This window comes from Triticum urartu, chromosome 6 (genome assembly GCF_003073215.2).
Source record: "Triticum urartu cultivar G1812 chromosome 6, Tu2.1, whole genome shotgun sequence".
Lineage (NCBI taxonomy): Eukaryota > Viridiplantae > Streptophyta > Magnoliopsida > Poales > Poaceae > Triticum > Triticum urartu.
This window is the reverse complement of record NC_053027.1, coordinates 472,507,356-472,526,577: the sequence shown is the minus strand read 5'-3', so window position 1 is coordinate 472,526,577 and position 19,222 is coordinate 472,507,356.

The window sequence follows — 19,222 nt, the reverse complement described above, 5'->3', positions numbered from 1 at the left end:
GAAGGTTTGGGAGTCTACCTTGAAGACTTACCAGAGTGATTGGGCGAGGTCTATGTGACCTTAGCTCAAGGAGAATACGGTGAGGACTGGGTGTCCTGAGCTGCGTGTTCAAGACTGTGTGTCCTAAGGTTTAAATACCTAGCCGCTCCAACCAGACGTACAGTTGTCACAGCAACTGGAACTGGTCCAACAAATCATTGTCTTCAACGAGTCACTGGTTTCATCTTCACTTCACTTTACTTACTGTTACTCCTTGTGAAGTCATTGTATGTTTGCTCTATCATTTGTCTTCACTGAGTGACTGTGTGTTCTGTTTGGCTTCACAATATCTTCCTACCTGATCCTTACTACCTAGCTGCTATTAGTCTTTGTGCTTTCAGTTCATTGAATACTTGACTATGGTTTGCCTAGTGTAGCCTAGCTTCCGCTGCATGGTAATAGGTTTAATTTTATTGTTTGTCTTCAAAACTTCCATGTTCTGAAGACTTTCATAAAAATCGCCTATTCACCCCCCTCTAGTCGATATAACGCACTTTCAATTGGTATCAGAGCAAGGTGCTCCCTTGTTCTGTGTGATTCGGTTTAACCACCTGGAGTTTTAGCTATGTCGACTGCAGGGATAATTAAAGTCTCCGCTGCGTGCCCCGTCTTTGATGGAACTGAATATCCCTACTGGAAGAATAAGATGCGTATGCATCTTGAAGCCATTGACGTCGACCTATGGTATGTCGTCGAGAACGGCGTTCCCAAGGCTGGAGAAGGTGTCACTGCTGCTGATGTCAAGAAATTCGTTCAACTGGACTCTACTGCCAAGAATATCATCTGTGGTCATCTGACCAAAGGATAGTATGGCCGTGTGAGTGCTTTAAAGACATCCAAGCTGGTCTAGGACTGGCTCTCCAAGGTCAATGAAGGCATCTCAACCCAGAGAGATCAGAGAATCAGTGTCCTTCGCAACCTCTTCAACCGCTTCAAGTGAAATGACAATGAGAATGTCCAGCACACATTTGACCGACTCACTGACATCACAAATGAGCTTCAAGCCCTCGGCGCCACTGAGATTACCAAACACGAAGTCGTCAAGACGCTGCTAAGATCACTTGATAGTTCGTTTGACATCCTCGCCCTGATGATTCAAGAACGTCCTGATTTCAAGACACTCGATCCGTCTGACATACTTGAGAGGCTCAACACACATGAGTTTCAGCTTTCGGAGAAAAGAGAGATCTACGGTCCAAACTATGGGCGAACTCGTGCCTTGAAGGCAAAAGCTGTCTCCTCATCTGAAGAAGAATCTGAAAGCAGTTCTGATGACCCTGAAGACATTGGAAGGGAACTTGCTATGCTTGTCAAGAAGTTCCAAAAATTCACCAAGAAGAAAGGCTTCAGAAAGTCTTCCCGATCAAGTTCAAGGAATGATGAAGCTCCTGCTCATGACTACAAGAAGAAAACATGTCACAGGTGCAAGAAATTTGGCCACTTCATCTCTGAGTGTCCACAGTGGGACAATGAGAACAAAAAGAAGAAGAAGAGCAAGGAATATGACTCTGACGACAAGAAGAAGAAGAAGAAATACTCAAAGTCTTCTTCCAAGTCTTCCTCAAAGTCTTCATCACTCAAGAAGAGCTCATCTGGCAAGGCACGTGCGTTTGTTGGCAAGGAAATGGATTCAGAGGAGGAGTCTGCTTCTGAGGAGGCGGAGGTGGAATCTGAGGAGGAATCCGACTTAGGCGTCGCAAGTCTGGCTACAGCATATGTTGCCAAGTCCATCTTCAACACTGAAGACAATGACTTCATCACCGACACCGATGCAAATGACAAGGACTACTCCACTTCTACCTACTGCTTCATGGCACGCGGTGCCAAGGTAAACACACGCACTACTCACTATCAAACATCTAGTGACGATGACTCTCATTGTGGTTCAAAACCTAGCTACAAAACACTTGCTAAAATTGCAACTGAACAACAGAAAGCTATGGAACATACTCAAAAACTGTTAGACAGAAGCGATGATCTGTTAGGTGCTGAAATGACTCGATCTGAATCCTTAATTGAAGACATAAAAAATCTTCACGTTAAGTATTAGGAACTTGAAAGTCGTCATGAAACTCTCTCAACAACTCATGAAAAGCTTTCCTATGATTATCTTCAAAGGAAGCAAGATCTTGAGAAATTGAGAGCGGTTCATGAAGATCTTCAAACGGAAAACGAGTCACTTCGCGCCAAACAGATCAGTCCCACTCAGGAAGGATTTGAACCACCATGTCTTAAATGCATTGAGCGTGATAATGCTACTTCTATTGCTAAATGTTCTACTGCTACTGCTATTGCAATATCTTCAACTGTTGATGCGGTAACTAACCCCTCTGCTGAGGATACCACCGCTATTGCTGATGAGAATGCTAGGTTGAAGACATTGCTTGAAACAGGGATGTACAAAAGTCTTAAAGGGCATCAAACGCTATGTGATGTCCTGAAAAAGCAGATTCTGAACCGAAACCCTAGGAAAGAGGGTGTAGGGTTCGTAAGGAAAATGAATGCAGATGGCTCTTACTGGAAACCTGAGTAGTACCCCAAAACCATGTGGGTTGCTGCAAAGGAACCTTCAGCAGATCCATCCAATCTATCTGGCTTCACTTGTGCTAACCCCATTATCATTGATGAATCCTTTGATGCAAACTATATACTGTTTAAGAATCAGAATGGTGAAGTGTTTGCCAGGTACATTGGTACTAACTGCAGGAATGGACCGCCTATGAAGAAGATCTGGGTTCCGAAAAGGTGTCTGGAGAGTCTTCCTGTGAATGTCATCATGACACCTCACGTGAAGAAGATAAACCTCAGACCAAAGGCTTCATACGGTCCAAAGGCTTCATACAGACAGAGGACTCACCTGAGTCGCACTAACACAAATGTTTTGCAGGAAAATCATACTCAGGCATATGAATATGAGAGCGGTTCATCAAACCGCCATGTTCATAAGACTAAGAACTATTTTGCTTATTCTTATGAGTACTATTGTCCGCCTGCAAGACTGTTAGCTAAGGCTTCAAAGCCAAAATTCTCAGATGCTGCACTTAGACTTATTGCTTCTAAGCCACCCTTGAATATGTGGGTGGTTAAGAAGGCTTAACTCTCTTTAGCAGGGAAAGGTCTCCAGCAGAAAACCAAAATCGTCTGACGCTATTGCTGGGGACCTTAAACATCTTGTAGGGCGCAAGATCAAATGCCCAAATGGTCTTACTATGTACTTCGTACCTGAATCGCTTGCTACTCTCCCTATTAGTCCTAACCTGGATCTAAGCTTTCATAACCCACTGGTTCATCAAATGTTTTTGCTTCACAATGCTCTTGGTGAAGCCTATCCCCCTAACTGCACTGTAGGGTACGACACCAGCGTCTTCAGAATGGATTATTGACAGTGGGTGTACAAATCACATGACTGGCAAAAGAAGTCTTCTTATGGACTCAACATTACGTCCATCCGACAAGAGCCACATCACATTTGCTGACACTGGTAAAAGTAAGGTATTGGGTCTAGGTAGAGTTGCAATCTCAAGGGATCAACACATGGATAAAGTCATGCTTGTTGAATCCCTTGGCTTCAACTTAATGTCTGTCTCAATGCTTTGCGATTTGAACATGATCGTAATGTTTGGAAAATATCGTTGCCTTGTACTAATGGAATCTGACAAGTCTCTAGTGTTTAAAGGGTATCGAAAAGATGATTTGTACGTGGTAGATTTCTCGGCAGGGCCACAGCTTGCAGTATGTCTTCTAGCAAAGGCTTCAGAATGTTGGCTCTGGCATCGGAGGCTTGGACATGCTGGCATGAGGAACCTCCACACCCTTGCAAAGAAGAAGCATGTCATAGGCATCGAGGGCGTCAAGTTCAAGAAAGACCACTTATGCGGTGCCAGTGAAGCAGGGAAGATGACGAGGGCCAAACATCCCTCGAAGACAATCATGACTACTACTCAACCCTTCGAACTACTTCACATGGATCTTTTCGGTCCCACTCATTACTCAACTCTAACTACTACTGCTTGCCTCTATGGCTTCGTTATTGTTGATTATTATTCTAGATATACTTGGGTGCACATAATCCTTTACAAGATTGAAGTGCAGGATGTCTTCAGACGCTTCGCCAATCGAGCTATGAACAATTTTGGCGCCAAGATAAAGCACATCAGAAGTGACAATGGCACTGAATTCAAGAACACTGGCCTTGATACATATCTTGATACCTTGGGCATCACACATGAATTCTCAGCCCCGTACACGCCACAGCAGAATGGCGTCGTCGAACGCAAGAACAGAACACTAATTGAGATGGCCAGAACTATGCTAGATGAATACAAGACCCCAAGAAAATTCTGGCCCGAAGCCATTGATACTGCATGCCATACAATCAATCATGTTTATCTTCACAAGCTACTGAACAAGACATCTTATGAGCTCCTTACTGGCAAAAAGCTAAATGTCAGTTACTTCAGAGTATTTGGCGCAAGGTGTTGGATCAAGGACCCACATCACACCTCAAAATTTGCACCAAAAGCACATGAGGGTTTTATGCTTGGATATGGAAAGGATTCGCACTCCTACAGAGTCTTCAATCTCTTTCATTACAAAGTGGTTGAAACAGTGGATGTGCGGTTCGATGAGACCAACGGTTCACAAAGAGAGCAGCTGCCAAGTGTGCTAGATGAAGTTCCATCCAGTGAATCAATCAAGCTAATGGGAACTGGAGAAATTATACCTTCTGAAGCTCATCCTGAAGAAGAACTTATCATTTCAGCACCTAATCAACATGAAGACAATGCTCAGCCTGAAGACATTCCTTCCAACAACGACAATGAACAGCAAGAGCAAAGTCTTTGCCCTGTACATCCTCGCGTTGCCAATGAAGTGCAGATTGAAAGAATAATTGATAGCATCAATGCACCTGGTCCACTCACTCGTTCAAGGGCAACTCAGCTAGCAAATTTCTGTGGGCACTTCGCATTCGTCTCAATATCAGAACCCAAGAAAGTTGAAGAAGCCTTCATGGAACCTGAATGGATTCAAGCTATGCAAGAAGAGCTTCAACAGTTTGAGCTGAATAATGTATGGGAACTAGTTAAGCGTCCTGATCCACGGAAGCACAATATAATAGGCACCAAATGGATATACCGCAACAAGCAAGATGAGCATGGTCAAGTTGTCAGAAACAAAGCTCGTCTCGTTGCTCAAGGATATACTCAAGTGGAAGGCATTGACTTCGATGAAACATTTGCTCCTGTGGCTAGACTTGAAGCCATACGCATACTGCTGGCCTATGCAAATCATCATAACATACTTCTATATCAAATGGATGTGAAGAGTGCCTTTCTCAATGGCAAGATTGAAGAAGAAGTGTATGTTGCACAACCGCCTGGCTTTGAAAATCCAAAACATCCTGACATGGTATACAAGCTCAACAAGGCACTGTATGGCCTCAAACAAGCCCCTAGGGCCTGGTATGACACACTCAAATACTTCCTGAAGAGCAAAGGCTTCATACCTGGTTCCCTAGATCCCACTCTTTTCACGAAGACATATGATGGTGAACTGTTTGTGTGCCAAATATATGTGGATGACATTATCTTCGGCTGCACCAATCAGAAGTACAGTGAAGAGTTTGGATATATGATGCAAGAGCAATATCAGATGTCCATGATGGGGGAGCTGAAGTTCTTCCTTGGTCTTCAAATACGACAACAACGTAATGGCATCTTCATATCTCAAGAGAAGTATCTCAAAGATTGCCTGAAGAAGTTCGGTATGCAAGACTGCAAAGGCTTCACAACACCAATGCCAGCCAAACATCATCTGGGTCCTGACGACAATGGTAAAGAGTTCGATCAAAAGGTATACCGCTCCATGATTGGTTCTTTACTTTATCTATGTGCATCTAGGCCAGATATTATGCTTAGTGTTTGCATGTGTGCTCGATTTCAAGCGGCACCAAAGGAGTCGCATCACTTAGCTGTGAAGCGAATTCTTCGATATTTGGCTCACACCCCAACTCTAGGATTATGGTATCCAAAGGGCTCAGAGTTTGATCTGGTTGGATTCTCGGATGCTGATTATGTTGGTGACAAAGTTGATCGCAAGTATACATCAGGCACATGTCACTTTCTGGGACGATCACTTGTATGTTGGTCTTCAAAGAAGCAGAACTGTGTATCTCTCTCCACTGCTGAATCTGAATACATTGCTGCTGGATCTTGCTGCGCTCAGCTTCTCTAGATGAAGCAAACACTCAAGGACTATGGCATTCATTTGAAGCAAGTGCCACTTTACTGCGACAACGAAAGGGCCATCAAGATTGCCAACAACCCAGTTCAGCACTCGAAGACAAAGCACGTTGAAATTCATCATCACTTTCTCAGAGATCATGTTGTGAAGGAAGACATTGATATCATACACGTCAACACTGAAGAGCAATTGGCAGATATCTTCACCAAGCCCTTGGATGAGAAGAGGTTTTGCAAGTTACGGTGTGAGCTAAATATCCTGGAATCCTCAAATGTCCTGTGATCAGGCACACATCCTAACCCATATGCATATTGATGACTCAGATGTGCAACACACGAAGTGAAGTATATCTTCAATCAATGAAGACATACATTCTAAGTGTGAATACATTAATGTGGAATTTGACTTCGGAGCGCCACGATAATTGTGCGCCGTGTCTGGGTCTAATACTTCCTATACGGTGGGTAACGCCAGCACCAAACGTTCTATTTTGAAGTGTTTCACTCATGGCATTACCTTGCAATGTCTTCACATTTGGTTTGTCTTCGAACTCAACATATTTTCATGATTATCTTCACTATGTTGATTATATATATATATATATATATATATATATGCTAGTGTTCTGTCCTCTACAGCATTCACTTGTAGCTATGTCTTCGTGTTGAATCTTTTGAACTAAGTGAATGTGATCGGACCCCAACTTCTCTATGCTTTCTATCTCAAACTCTATCTCTCCAAGTCATATGCATTCTATTGAAACTGTCGAATGTCTTCTCTGCGTCCTTGTCAGCAGAAGATACAGAGACAACCATTAAGTCCGTTTTCAATGCTCATTCCTCCACAAGAAATCCGGAGAAGTAGGAACGACCGCCCGACAATCCAGGCGTGCGTGGGACGTGGAACAAACCCCAAAATTCCGCATACTGGCCACGTGTTCCTCATATGCGAATCGCCAGGGGCACCTGTGTAATAGCACAGTGCCGCCCCTGTGCTTATAAGTACACACTCACAGCAGTCATTATCTCTTCTTCCACCCTCGCACGAACCCTAGCGCTACCGCTAGCTCTCGACGACGCCGGCGACGAAGCGCTTCGCTGCCGCAACCTCTCCGACGCCGTCTTCACGCCGACCGCGGACATCATCCTCTCCGCCGTCACCGTAGGTCTCCTCCGTCGCCAAGTTAGGGCACGGAAGAGTGAACTGCTCGGCCTCATCTCCCACTCCGTCTAGCAGTTCTCAGTGTGGTAAATAAAATTCCCTTTTTACAGCACCGTTTATCCTATTGATCTGTCACTTTCTACCACAAGCAGTTTCTGTTCACACAACCTAGATCTCTCTCATACTGCATCTCATAACATGCCTAGTATATTCACTTGTGCTTCACAAAGTAGTTAGATTCCTCACTTGTACTGATCTGTGGATTCGTACAAATCTGGAACCAACTTCTTATCTATGAGTGAATGTCTTCGCACGATGAGGTCAATGTCTTCTAAACTGATTTATCTTCAAAATCTTCTGAGAATGCATATGACCTCTTCCCCTTCCCTCGCACCTTAATGCTGTCACAGGTACATGTCCGTGGGAGAATCCTTTGGTTCTCATAGTCTGCATTCATTTGCAGAATTCTTACAGCATCACATCAATTCTCCCGAAGCCAGTTCCTGTTGGTCCAGCAAACGAAAACCTTTGAAGTCGTTGAACGTCTTGAAGCCTTTCAAGTTAAAGTTTATGGCTTCAGAGAAAGCAGCAAGGAAGGGGGCAGACAATGTCATGGCAGAACATCCAGAGATCTGCCTGATGAACTCACAGAAATGTATAAGACAGATCCTGAAGAGGATTATAGTCAGCGCAAGACCCGAATCCAATGGATTCGATGCTATTGGCAGAACAATGGTTCAAATACCGCTTCACAACCCAAGAGTATGCTAAGAAAAGTGCCATCAAAAGACCGTGGGGAGACATCTTATACAAGAATCTTCTACCCAGGTCCAGAGATGAAGCTATTGCCCAAAGCTTCTATCCATGCATGGTTCGTGGGCCACAGCCTGATGATGCACATCCGTTGTCACTACTCTGGTGTCGTGACGACAATCTGTTCAAGCGCAACTTCCAGTTTGCCCAAAACTCAGCGAAGCAGAACAAGAAGAAATTTGGGTTAGACTTCAACCCTGGTCCCTCAGCACCAAGGGCAGATGGCACACGAGAAGCAGAACCCAATGTCATTGGTCCTTATGCTAACCTTGAAGGCCTCATCACCCGCATCTGAGTTCAAGGGACCGCAGTCAATGAGCCTCCAGCTGACTCTGAATCAGAAGAAGCTCCTGCAGTGCTGAAGCCAAAGAAGATGAAGAAGCCTAAAGCTTCAAAGCCTGCCTCTTCACCAAAAATCTCAAGGGCGAAGCCTCTTGCAACTGCACCTCCTGAAGACAGTGTGCAGTCTGAAGATTTATCACGCGTCTTCAAGCCCCAGAAGGCCAAGATGCCTCTGTCTCACACTGGCAAAGAGCTAACAGCTGCTGCCATTCTGCGCAACGACGACATTGATCTATCAAGTGATGAAGATCTTGCAGATGACGCTCTTGAGCAACTCATCAAGAGCAAAGAAGAAGCAGAAATCTTCAATGATCTGCCTCTCTTTGATGTCACCATCATCCACAACTTCATTGACGAGTGGTTTGACACGCCAAACATTAGCTTTGAAGATCTGCAGCTACCCATTGGCCTCAGTGTCGCCTTCCAAGGCGGCATTGCTTCAGAACTTGCTATTGCCCAGCGCATTGTTGAGCTGAAGCAGAAGATTGACTATGAAAAGGCTCAGTTCAAGAAGCATATGGCCAAGCTCAGCGTGCAAAACGTGAAGAACTTCAAGACAATGATGCACGAGCTCAAGGAAGCCTTTGTGAAGAAGCATGCAGAAGCTCAGGGTTCGCGTGAGCGCATGAAGACTCTGGCTGACAGATGTGTGCAAGCCTATAATGAGGCTGAGAAGCGCAAGGCACTTGGGCGTCCTAGCATCGACCCCAGGATGGCCGCAAAGAAGAAGAAGAAGCCTGCTATGGCTGAAGCTGATGCACCAAGGCAAGAAGCAGTTCCGATTGTCTTCCAAACAAGAATGACTGGCTCGAAGCCAAAGAGCCGGTCAACAGCTTCAGAGCTCAAAAAGACAAGAACTACTGAGGCTGAAGCCAGGAAGAGGATGTTGGAAATATGCCCTAGAGGAAATAATAAAAGCATTATTATTATATTTCCTTATTCATGATAATTGTCTTTATTCATGCTATAATTGTGTTATCCGGAAATCGTAATACATGTGTGAATAACAGACACCAACATGTCCCTAGTAAGCCTCTAGTTGACTAGCTCGTTGATCAACAGATAGTCATGGTTTCCTGACTATGGACATTGGATGTCATTGATAACGAGATCGCATCATTAGGAAAATGATGTGATGGACAAGACCCAATCCTAAACATAGCACAAGATCGTATAGTTCATTTGCTAAAGTTTTTTCCAATGTCAAGTATCTTTTCCTTAGACCATGAGATCGTGTAACTCCCGGATAACGTAGGAGTGATTTGGGTATACCAAACGTCACAACGTAACTGGGTGACTATAAAGGTAGACTACGGGTATCTCCGAAAGTGTCTGTTGGGTTGGCATGGTTCAAGACTGGGATTTGTCACTCCGTATGACGGAGAGGTATCACTGGGCCCACTCGGTAATGCATCATCATAATGAGCTCAAAGTGACCAAGTGTCTGGTCACGGGATCATGCATTACGGTACGAGTAAAGTGACTTGCCGATAACGAGATTGAACGAGGTATTGGGATACCGATGATCGAATCTCGGGCAAGTAACATATCGATTGACAAAGGGAATTGCATACGGGGTTGATTGAATCCTCGACATCGTGGTTCATTCGATGAGATCATCGTGGAGCATGTGGGAGCCAACATGGGTATCCAGATCCCGCTGTTGGTTATTGACCGGAGAGTCGTCTCGGTCATGTCTGCTTGTCTCCCGAACCCGTAGGGTCTACACACTTAAGGTTCGGTGACGCTAGGGTTGTGAAGATATGTATATGCAGTAACCCGAATGTTGTTCGGAGTCCCGGATGAGATCCCGGACGTCACGAGGAGTTTCAGAATGGTCCGGAGGTAAAGAATTATATATAGGAAGTGCTGTTTCGGCCATTGGGACAAGTTTCGGGGTTATCGGTATTGTACCGGGACCACCGGAGGGGTCCCGGGGGCCCACCGGGTGGGGCCACCTGTCCCGGGGGGCCACATGGGCTGTAGGGGGTGCGCCTTGGCCTAGATGGGCCAAGGGCACCAGCCCCAAAAGCCCATGCGCCTAGGGTTCCACTTAAGGGAAGAGTCCCAATGGTGGAAGGCACCTCTAGGTGCCTTGGGGGGAAGGGAAACCTCCCCTTGGCTGCCGCACCTAGGAGATTGGATCTCCTAGGCTGGCGCACCACCACCCCTTGGCCCTCCTATATATAGTGGGGGAGAGGAGGGACTTCATACCTCAGCCCCTGGCGCCTCCCTCTCTCCCCGTTACGTCTCTCTCTCGTAGTATAGGCGAAGCCCTGCTACTGTGACGCCCTGCATCCACCACCACGCCGTCGTGCTGCTGGATCTTCATCAACCTCTCCTTCCCCCTTGCTGGATCAAGAAGGAGGAGACGTCTCCCGTCCCGTACATGTGTTGAATGCGGAGGTGCCGTCCGTTCGGCGCTTGGTCATCGATGATTTGGATCACGTCGTGTTCGACTACATCATCACCGTTCCTTGAACGCTTCCGCACGCGATCTACAAAGGTATGTAGATGCATCCGATGACTCGTTGCTAGATGAACTCCTAGATGGATCTTGGTGGAACGAGTAGGAAATTTTTTGTTTTCTGCAACGTTCCCCAACAGTGGCATCATGAGCTAGGTCTATGCGTAGTTCTTCTTGCGCGAGTAGAACACAATTTGTTGTGGGCGTAGATTTGTCAACTTTCTTGCCGCTACTAGTCTTTTCTTGCTTCAGCGGCATTGTGGGATGAAGCGGCCCAGACCAACCTTACACGTACGCTTACGTGAGACCAGTTCCACCGACTAACATGCACTAGTTGCATAAGGTGGCTGGCGGGTGTCTGTCTCTCCCACTTTAGTTGGAGCGGATTCGATGAACAGGGTCCTTATCAAGGGTAAATAGAAGTTGACAAATCATGTTGTGGCTTTAACGTAGGTAAGAAGACGTTCTTGCTAGAACCCTAATTCAGCCACGTAAAACTTGCAACAACAATTAGAGGACGTCTAACTTGTTTTTGCAGCAAGTGGTTTGTGATATGATATGGCCAAAGTTGTGATGAATGATGAATGATCTATATGTGATGTATGAGATGTTCATGCTATTGTAATAGTAATCACGACTTGCATGTCGATGAGTATGACAACCGGCAGGAGCCATAGGAGTTGTCTTTATTCTTTTATATGACCTGCGTGTCATTGAGAAACGCCATGTAAATTACTTTACTTTATTGCTAAACGCGTTAGCCATAGTAGTAGAAGTAATAGTTGGCGAGCAACTTCATGGAGACACGATGATGGAGATCATGATGATGGAGATCATGGTGTCAAGCCGGTGACAAGATGATCATGGAGCCCCAAGATGGAGATCAAAGGAGCTATGTGATCTTGGCCATATCATGTCACGTTTATTATTTGATTGCATGTGATGTTTATCATGTTTTGCATCTTGTTTACTTAGAACGATGGTAGTAAATAAGATGATCCCTCATAATAATTTCAAGTAGTGTTCCCCCTAACTGTGCACCGTTGCGACAGTTCGCTGTTTCAAAACACCACGTGATGATCGGGTGTTTTATTCAGACGTTCACATACAACGGGTGTAAGACAGATTTACACATGCAAACACTTAGGTTGACTTGACGAGCCTAGCAAGTACAGACATGGCCTCGGAACACAGAAGATCGAAAGGTCGAGCATGAGTCGTATAGAAGATACGATCAACATGAAGATGTTCACTGATGTTGACTAGTCCGTCTCACGTGATGATCGGACACGGCCTAGTTAACTCGGATCATGTAATACTTAGATGACTAGAGGGATGTCTAATCTAAGTGGGAGTTCATTAATAATTTGATTAGATGAACTTAATTATCATGAACTTAGTCTAAAATATTTTACAATATGTCTTGTAGATCAAATGGCCCACGTAGTCCTCAACTTCAACGCGTTCCTAGAGAAAACCAAGCTGAAAGACGATGGCAGCAACTATACGGACTGGGTCCGAAACCTGAGGATCATCCTCATAGCTGCCAAGAAAGATTATGTCCTACAAGCACCGCTAGGTGAAGCTCCCGTCCCACAAAACCAAGACATTATGAACGCTTGGCAGACACGTGTTGACGACTACTCCCTCGTTCAGTGCGGCATGCTTTACAGCTTAGAGCCGAGGCTCCAAAAGCGTTTTGAGAGACATGGAGCATATGAGATGTTCGAAGAGCTGAAAATGGTTTTTCAAGCTCATGCCCGGATCGAGAGATATGAAGTCTCCGATAAGTTCTTCAGCTGTAAGATGGAGGAAAATAGTTCTGTCAGTGAGCACATACTCACTATGTCTGGGTTACATAACCGCTTGTCTCAGCTGGGAGTTAATCTCCCGGATGATGCGGTCATTGACAGAATCCTCCAGTCGCTTCCACCAAGCTACAAGAGCTTTGTGATGAACTTCAACATGCAGGGGATGCAAAAGACCATTCCTGAGTTGTTCTCAATGCTGAAATCAGCGGAGGTAGAAGTCAAGAAGGAACATCAAGTGTTGATGGTCAATAAAACCACTAAGTTCAAGAAAGGCAAGGGTAAAAAGAACTTCAAGAAGGACGGCAAGGAGGTTGCCGCGCCCGGCAAGCAAGCTGCCGGGAAGAAGCCAAAGAATGGACCCAAGCCCGAGACTGAGTGCTTTTATTGCAAGGGAAGCGGTCACTGGAAGCGGAACTGCCCTAAATACTTAGCAGACAAGAAGGCCGGCAAAACAAAAGGTATATGTGATATACATGTAATTGATGTGTACCTTACTAGTGTCCGTACTAGCTCCTGGGTATTTGATACCGGTGCAGTTGCTCACATTTGTAACTCAAAGCAGGGGCTGCGGAATAAACGGAAACTGGCAAAGGATGAGGTGACGATGCGCGTCGGGAATGGTTCCAAGGTCAATGTGATCGCCGTCGGCACGCTACCTCTATATCTACCTTCGGGATTAGTTTTAAACCTTAATAATTGTTATTTAATGCCAGCTTTGAGAATGAACATTATATCGGGATCTCGTTTAATTCGAGATGGCTACTCATTTAAATCCGAGAATAATGGTTGTTCTATTTATATGAGAGATATGTTTTATGGTCATGCTCCTATGGTGAATGGTTTATTCTTTTTGAATCTCGAACGTAATGCTACACATGTTCATAATGTGAGTACCAAAAGATGTAAGGTTGATAATGATAGTCCCACATACTTGTGGCACTGCCGCCTTGGTCACATAGGTGTCAAACGCATGAAGAAGCTCCATGCAGATGGACTTTTAGAGTCTCTTGATTATGAATCATTTGACACGTGCGAACCATGCCTCATGGGTAAGATGACCAAGACTCCGTTCTCAGGAACAATGGAGCGAGCAACCAACTTATTGGAAATCATACATACTGATGTGTGCGGTCCAATGAGTGTTGAGGCTCGCGGTGGCTATCGTTATGTTCTCACGCTCACTGATGATTTAAGTAGATATGGGTATATCTACTTAATGAAACACAAGTCTGAAACCTTTGAAAAGTTCAAGGAATTTCAGAGTGAGGTTGAAAATCAACGTGACAGGAAAATCAAGTTTCTACGATCAGATCGTGGAGGAGAATACTTGAGTCACGAATTTGGCACACACTTAGGAAAATGTGGAATAGTTTCACAACTCACGCCGCCTGGAACACCTCAGCGTAACGGTGTGTCCGAACGTCGTAATCGCACTCTATTAGATATGGTGCGATCTATGATGTCTCTTACCGATTTACCGCTATCTTTTTGGGGCTATGCTTTAGAGACTGCCGCATTCACTTTAAATAGGGCTCCGTCGAAATCCGTTGAGACGACACCGTATGAATTATGGTTTGGGAAGAAACCTAAGCTGTCATTTCTAAAAGTTTGGGGATGCGATGCTTATGTCAAGAAACTTCAACCTGAAAAGCTCGAACCCAAGTCGGAAAAATGCGTCTTCATAGGATACCCAAAAGAAACTATTGGGTACACCTTCTACCTCAGATCCGAAGGCAAGATCTTTGTTGCCAAGAATGGGTCCTTTCTATAGAAAGAGTTTCTCTCGAAAGAAGTAAGTGGGAGGAAAGTAGAGCTTGATGAAGTATTACCTCTTGAACCGGAAAATGGCGCAACTCAAGAAAATGTTCCAGAGGTGCCTGCACGGACTAGAGAGGAAGTTAATGATAATGATCAAGATACTTCTGATCAAGCTCCTACTGAAATTCGAAGGTCCACAAGGACACGTTCCGCACCAGAGTGGTACGGCAACCCTGTCTTGGAAATCATGTTGTTGGACAACGGTGAACCTTCGAACTATGAAGAAGCGATGGCGGGCCCGGATTCCGACATATGGCTAGAAGCCATGAAATCCGAGATAGGATCCATGTATGAAAATGAAGTATGGACTTTGACTGACTTGCCCGTTGAACGGCGAGCCATAGAAAATAAATGTATCTTTAAGAAGAAGACAGACACGGATGGTAATGTGACCATCTATAAAGCTCGACTTGTCGCTAAGGGTTATCGACAAGTTCAAGGGGTTGACTACGATGAGACTTTCTCACCGGTAGCGAAGCTAAAGTCCGTCCGAATCATGTTAGCAATTGCCGCATTCTACGATTATGAGATATGGCAAATGGACGTCAAAACGGCATTCCTTAATGGTTTCCTTAAGGAAGAATTGTATATGATGCAGCCGGAACGTTTTGTCGATCCTAAGAATGCTGACAAGGTGTGCAAGCTCCAACGCTCGATTTATGGGCTGGTGCAAGCATCTCGGAGTTGGAACATTCGCTTTGATGAGATGATCAAAGCGTTTGGGTTTACACACACTTATGGAGAAGCCTGCGTTTACAAGAAAGTGAGTGGGAGCTCTGTAGCATTTCTCATATTATATGTAGATGACATACTATTGATGGGAAATGATATAGAACTCTTGGACAGCATCAAGGCCTACTTGAATAAGAGTTTTTCAATGAAGGACCTTGGAGAAGCTGCTTATATATTAGGCATCAAAATCTATAGATATAGATCGAGACGCCTCATAGGTCTTTCACAAAGCACATACCTTGATAAGATATTGAAGAAGTTCAATATGGATCAATCTAAGAAGGGGGTCTTGCCTGTGTTACAAGGTATGAAATTGAGCTCAGCTCAATGTCCGACCACGGCAGAAGATATAGAAGAGATGAGCGTCATCCCCTATGCATCAGCCATAGGTTCTATTATGTATGCCATGCTATGTACCAGACCTGATGTAAACCTTGCCGTAAGTTTGGTAGGAAGGTACCAAAGTAATCCCGGCAAGGAACACTGGACAGCGGTCAAGAATATCCTGAAGTACCTGAAAAGGACTAAGGAAATGTTTCTCGTTTATGGAGGTGACGAAGAGCTCGTCGTAAAGGGTTACGTCGACGCTAGCTTCGACACAGATCTGGATGACTCTAAGTCACAAACCGGATATGTGTATATTTTGAATGGTGGGGCAGTAAGCTGGTGCAGTTGCAAGCAAAGCGTCGTGGCGGGATCTACATGTGAAGCGGAGTACATGGCAGCCTCGGAGGCAGCACATGAAGCAATATGGGTGAAGGAGTTCATCACCGACCTAGGAGTCATACCCAATGCGTCGGGGCCAATCAAACTTTTCTGTGACAACACTGGAGCTATTGCACTTGCCAAGGAGCCTAGGTTTCACAAGAAGACAAGGCCCATCAAGCGTTGCTTCAACTCCATTCGTGAAAATGTTCAAGATGGAGACATAGAGATTTGTAAAGTACATACGGACCTAAATGTAGCAGATCCGTTGACTAAACCTCTCCCTAGAGCAAAACATGATCAACACCAGAATTCCATGGGTGTTCAATTCATCACAATGTAACTAGATTATTGACTCTAGTGCAAGTGGGAGACTGTTGGAAATATGCCCTAGAGGCAATAATAAAAGCATTATTATTATATTTCCTTATTCATGATAATTGTCTTTATTCATGCTATAATTGTGTTATCCGGAAATCGTAATACATGTGTGAATAACAGACACCAACATGTCCCTAGTAAGCCTCTAGTTGACTAGCTCGTTGATCAACAGATAGTCATGGTTTCCTGACTATGGACATTGGATGTCATTGATAACGAGATCACATCATTAGGAAAATGATGTGATGGACAAGACCCAATCCTAAACATAGCACAAGATCGTATAGTTCGTTTGCTAGAGTTTTTTCCAATGTCAAGTATCTTTTCCTTAGACCATGAGATCGTGTAACTCCCGGATAACGTAGGAGTGCTTTGGGTATACCAAACGTCACAACGTAACTGGGTGACTATAAAGGTAGACTACGGGTATCTCCGAAAGTGTCTGTTGGGTTGACATGGATCAAGACTGGGATTTGTCACTCCGTATGACGGAGAGGTATCACTGGGCCCACTCGGTAATGCATCATCATAATGAGCTCAAAGTGACCAAGTGTCTGGTCACGGGATCATGCATTACGGTATGAGTAAAGTGACTTGCCGGTAACGAGATTGAACGAGGTATTGGGATACCGACGATCGAATCTCGGGCAAGTAACATATCGATTGACAAAGGGAATTGCATACGGGGTTGATTGAATCCTCGACATCGTGGTTCATCCGATGAGATCATCGTGGAGCATGTGGGAGCCAACATGGGTATCCAGATCCCGCTGTTGGTTATTGACCGGAGAGTCGTCTCGGTCATGTCTGCTTGTCTCCCGAACCCGTAGGGTCTACACACTTAAGGTTCGGTGACGCTAGGGTTGTGAAGATATGTATATGCAGTAACCCGAATGTTGTTCGGAGTCCCGGATGAGATCCCGGACGTCACGAGGAGTTCCGGAATGGTCCGGAGGTAAAGAATTATATATAGGAAGTGCTGTTTCGGCCATCGGGACAAGTTTCGGGGTTATCGGTATTGTACCGGGACCACCGGAGGGGTCCCGGGGGCCCACCGGGTGGGGCCACCTGTCCCGGGGGGCCACATGGGCTGTAGGGGGTGCGCCTTGGCCTAGATGGGCCAAGGGCACCAGCCCCAAAAGCCCATGCGCCTAGGGTTCCACTTAAGGGAAGAGTCCCAATGGTGGAAGGCACCTCTAGGTGCCTTGGGGGGGAGGGAAACCTCCCCTTGGCTGCCGCACCTAGGAGATTGGATCTCCTAGGCTGGCGCACCACCCCCCCTTGGCCCTCCTATATATAGTGGGGGAGAGGAGGGACTTCATACCTCAGCCCCTGGCGCCTCCCTCTCTCCCCGTTACGTCTCTCTCTCGTAGTATAGGCGAAGCCCTGCTACTGTGACGCCCTGCATCCACCACCACGCCGTCGTGCTGCTGGATCTTCATCAACCTCTCCTTCCCCCTTGCTGGATCAAGAAGGAGGAGACGTCTCCCGTTCCGTACGTGTGTTGAATGCGGAGGTGCCGTCCGTTCGGCGCTTGGTCATCGATGATTTGGATCACGTCGTGTTCGACTACATCATCACCGTTCTTTGAACGCTTCCGCACGCGATCTACAAAGGTAAGTAGATGCATCCGATGACTCGTTGCTAGATGAACTCCTAGATGGATCTTGGTGAAACGAGTAGGAAAATTTTTGTTTTCTGCAACGTTCCCCAACAGAGGAAACACTCTGAAGCCTCTCCTTCTGTCCCCACCAAGAAAAAGAGAAAGACCAAGAAAGCTCGGGCTGCTCCCATAGAGCCCTTGATAGTTGAACCCATTTCTATGGTTCATCCTGACGCAGAACGTCAACTGACAGTTCATGAGCCTGCTTCCACAGAGGCTCCTGAAGCTGAAGACATTCCAACAGCTGATCCCATTGCTGCTGAAGACATTGGTCATCATGACAATGTAGAAGATGATGCAGTCCTTCCTCAGTTTGAAAACAGCGAACTCATCAGCATTGGTCGTCCACTGACGCCAATTGCACAGGATGCTTCATGGGCGGATCGCCCACAAGAGGAAGAAGACTATGAGGCCCAGCCCACTCCAACTCCACAGGCGTCGTCTGCGTTCCGCAGGCTTCACAGAGGTCCAAGGCCTCAAGTCTATGCGGAAGACATTCCGGTTGCATCAGCCGCAGAAGAAGAAGTACCACAAGATCCCATTCCCTTACTCCACCAAGAAGTAGTTCTCCAGGAGAACGTGCCTGTGACCGACCCTCCAGCTAGTCAAGTGGAGGATGAAAATCTTGAGGCTGCCACAACCAACACCGAAGCTAATGTGGAGCCCTCCCCAGCAAAAGCTTCAGAAGACAGCGAAGCCACTTATCCCGCCACTTCTGTTCCTGAGTCTGCTGCCGGTCCCCAATTCAACTATCACGTTGAGCACAGGCCTCAGGTCCAGAAGCTAATCCCAAGACTGCCAAGGTTTCCAGGTCCTGCATCAGCACCTGGCTCCTTCAACATCAATGGCTTCAGGGCAGACAACACGTTCTTCAATAGCTCCAGGAACCCCTACTCAAGGGAACGAATATCATCTGATCGGTTCTGGAGCTATCCTCAGCGTAGCTATTACTCTTGCATTCTTTACAACCAAGGTCGCATCTTCCCACACAAGCGCCTTGACGTTGAAGCTATCGCTGGTCTGCCCTATCTAGAAGAAGCGTTGGAT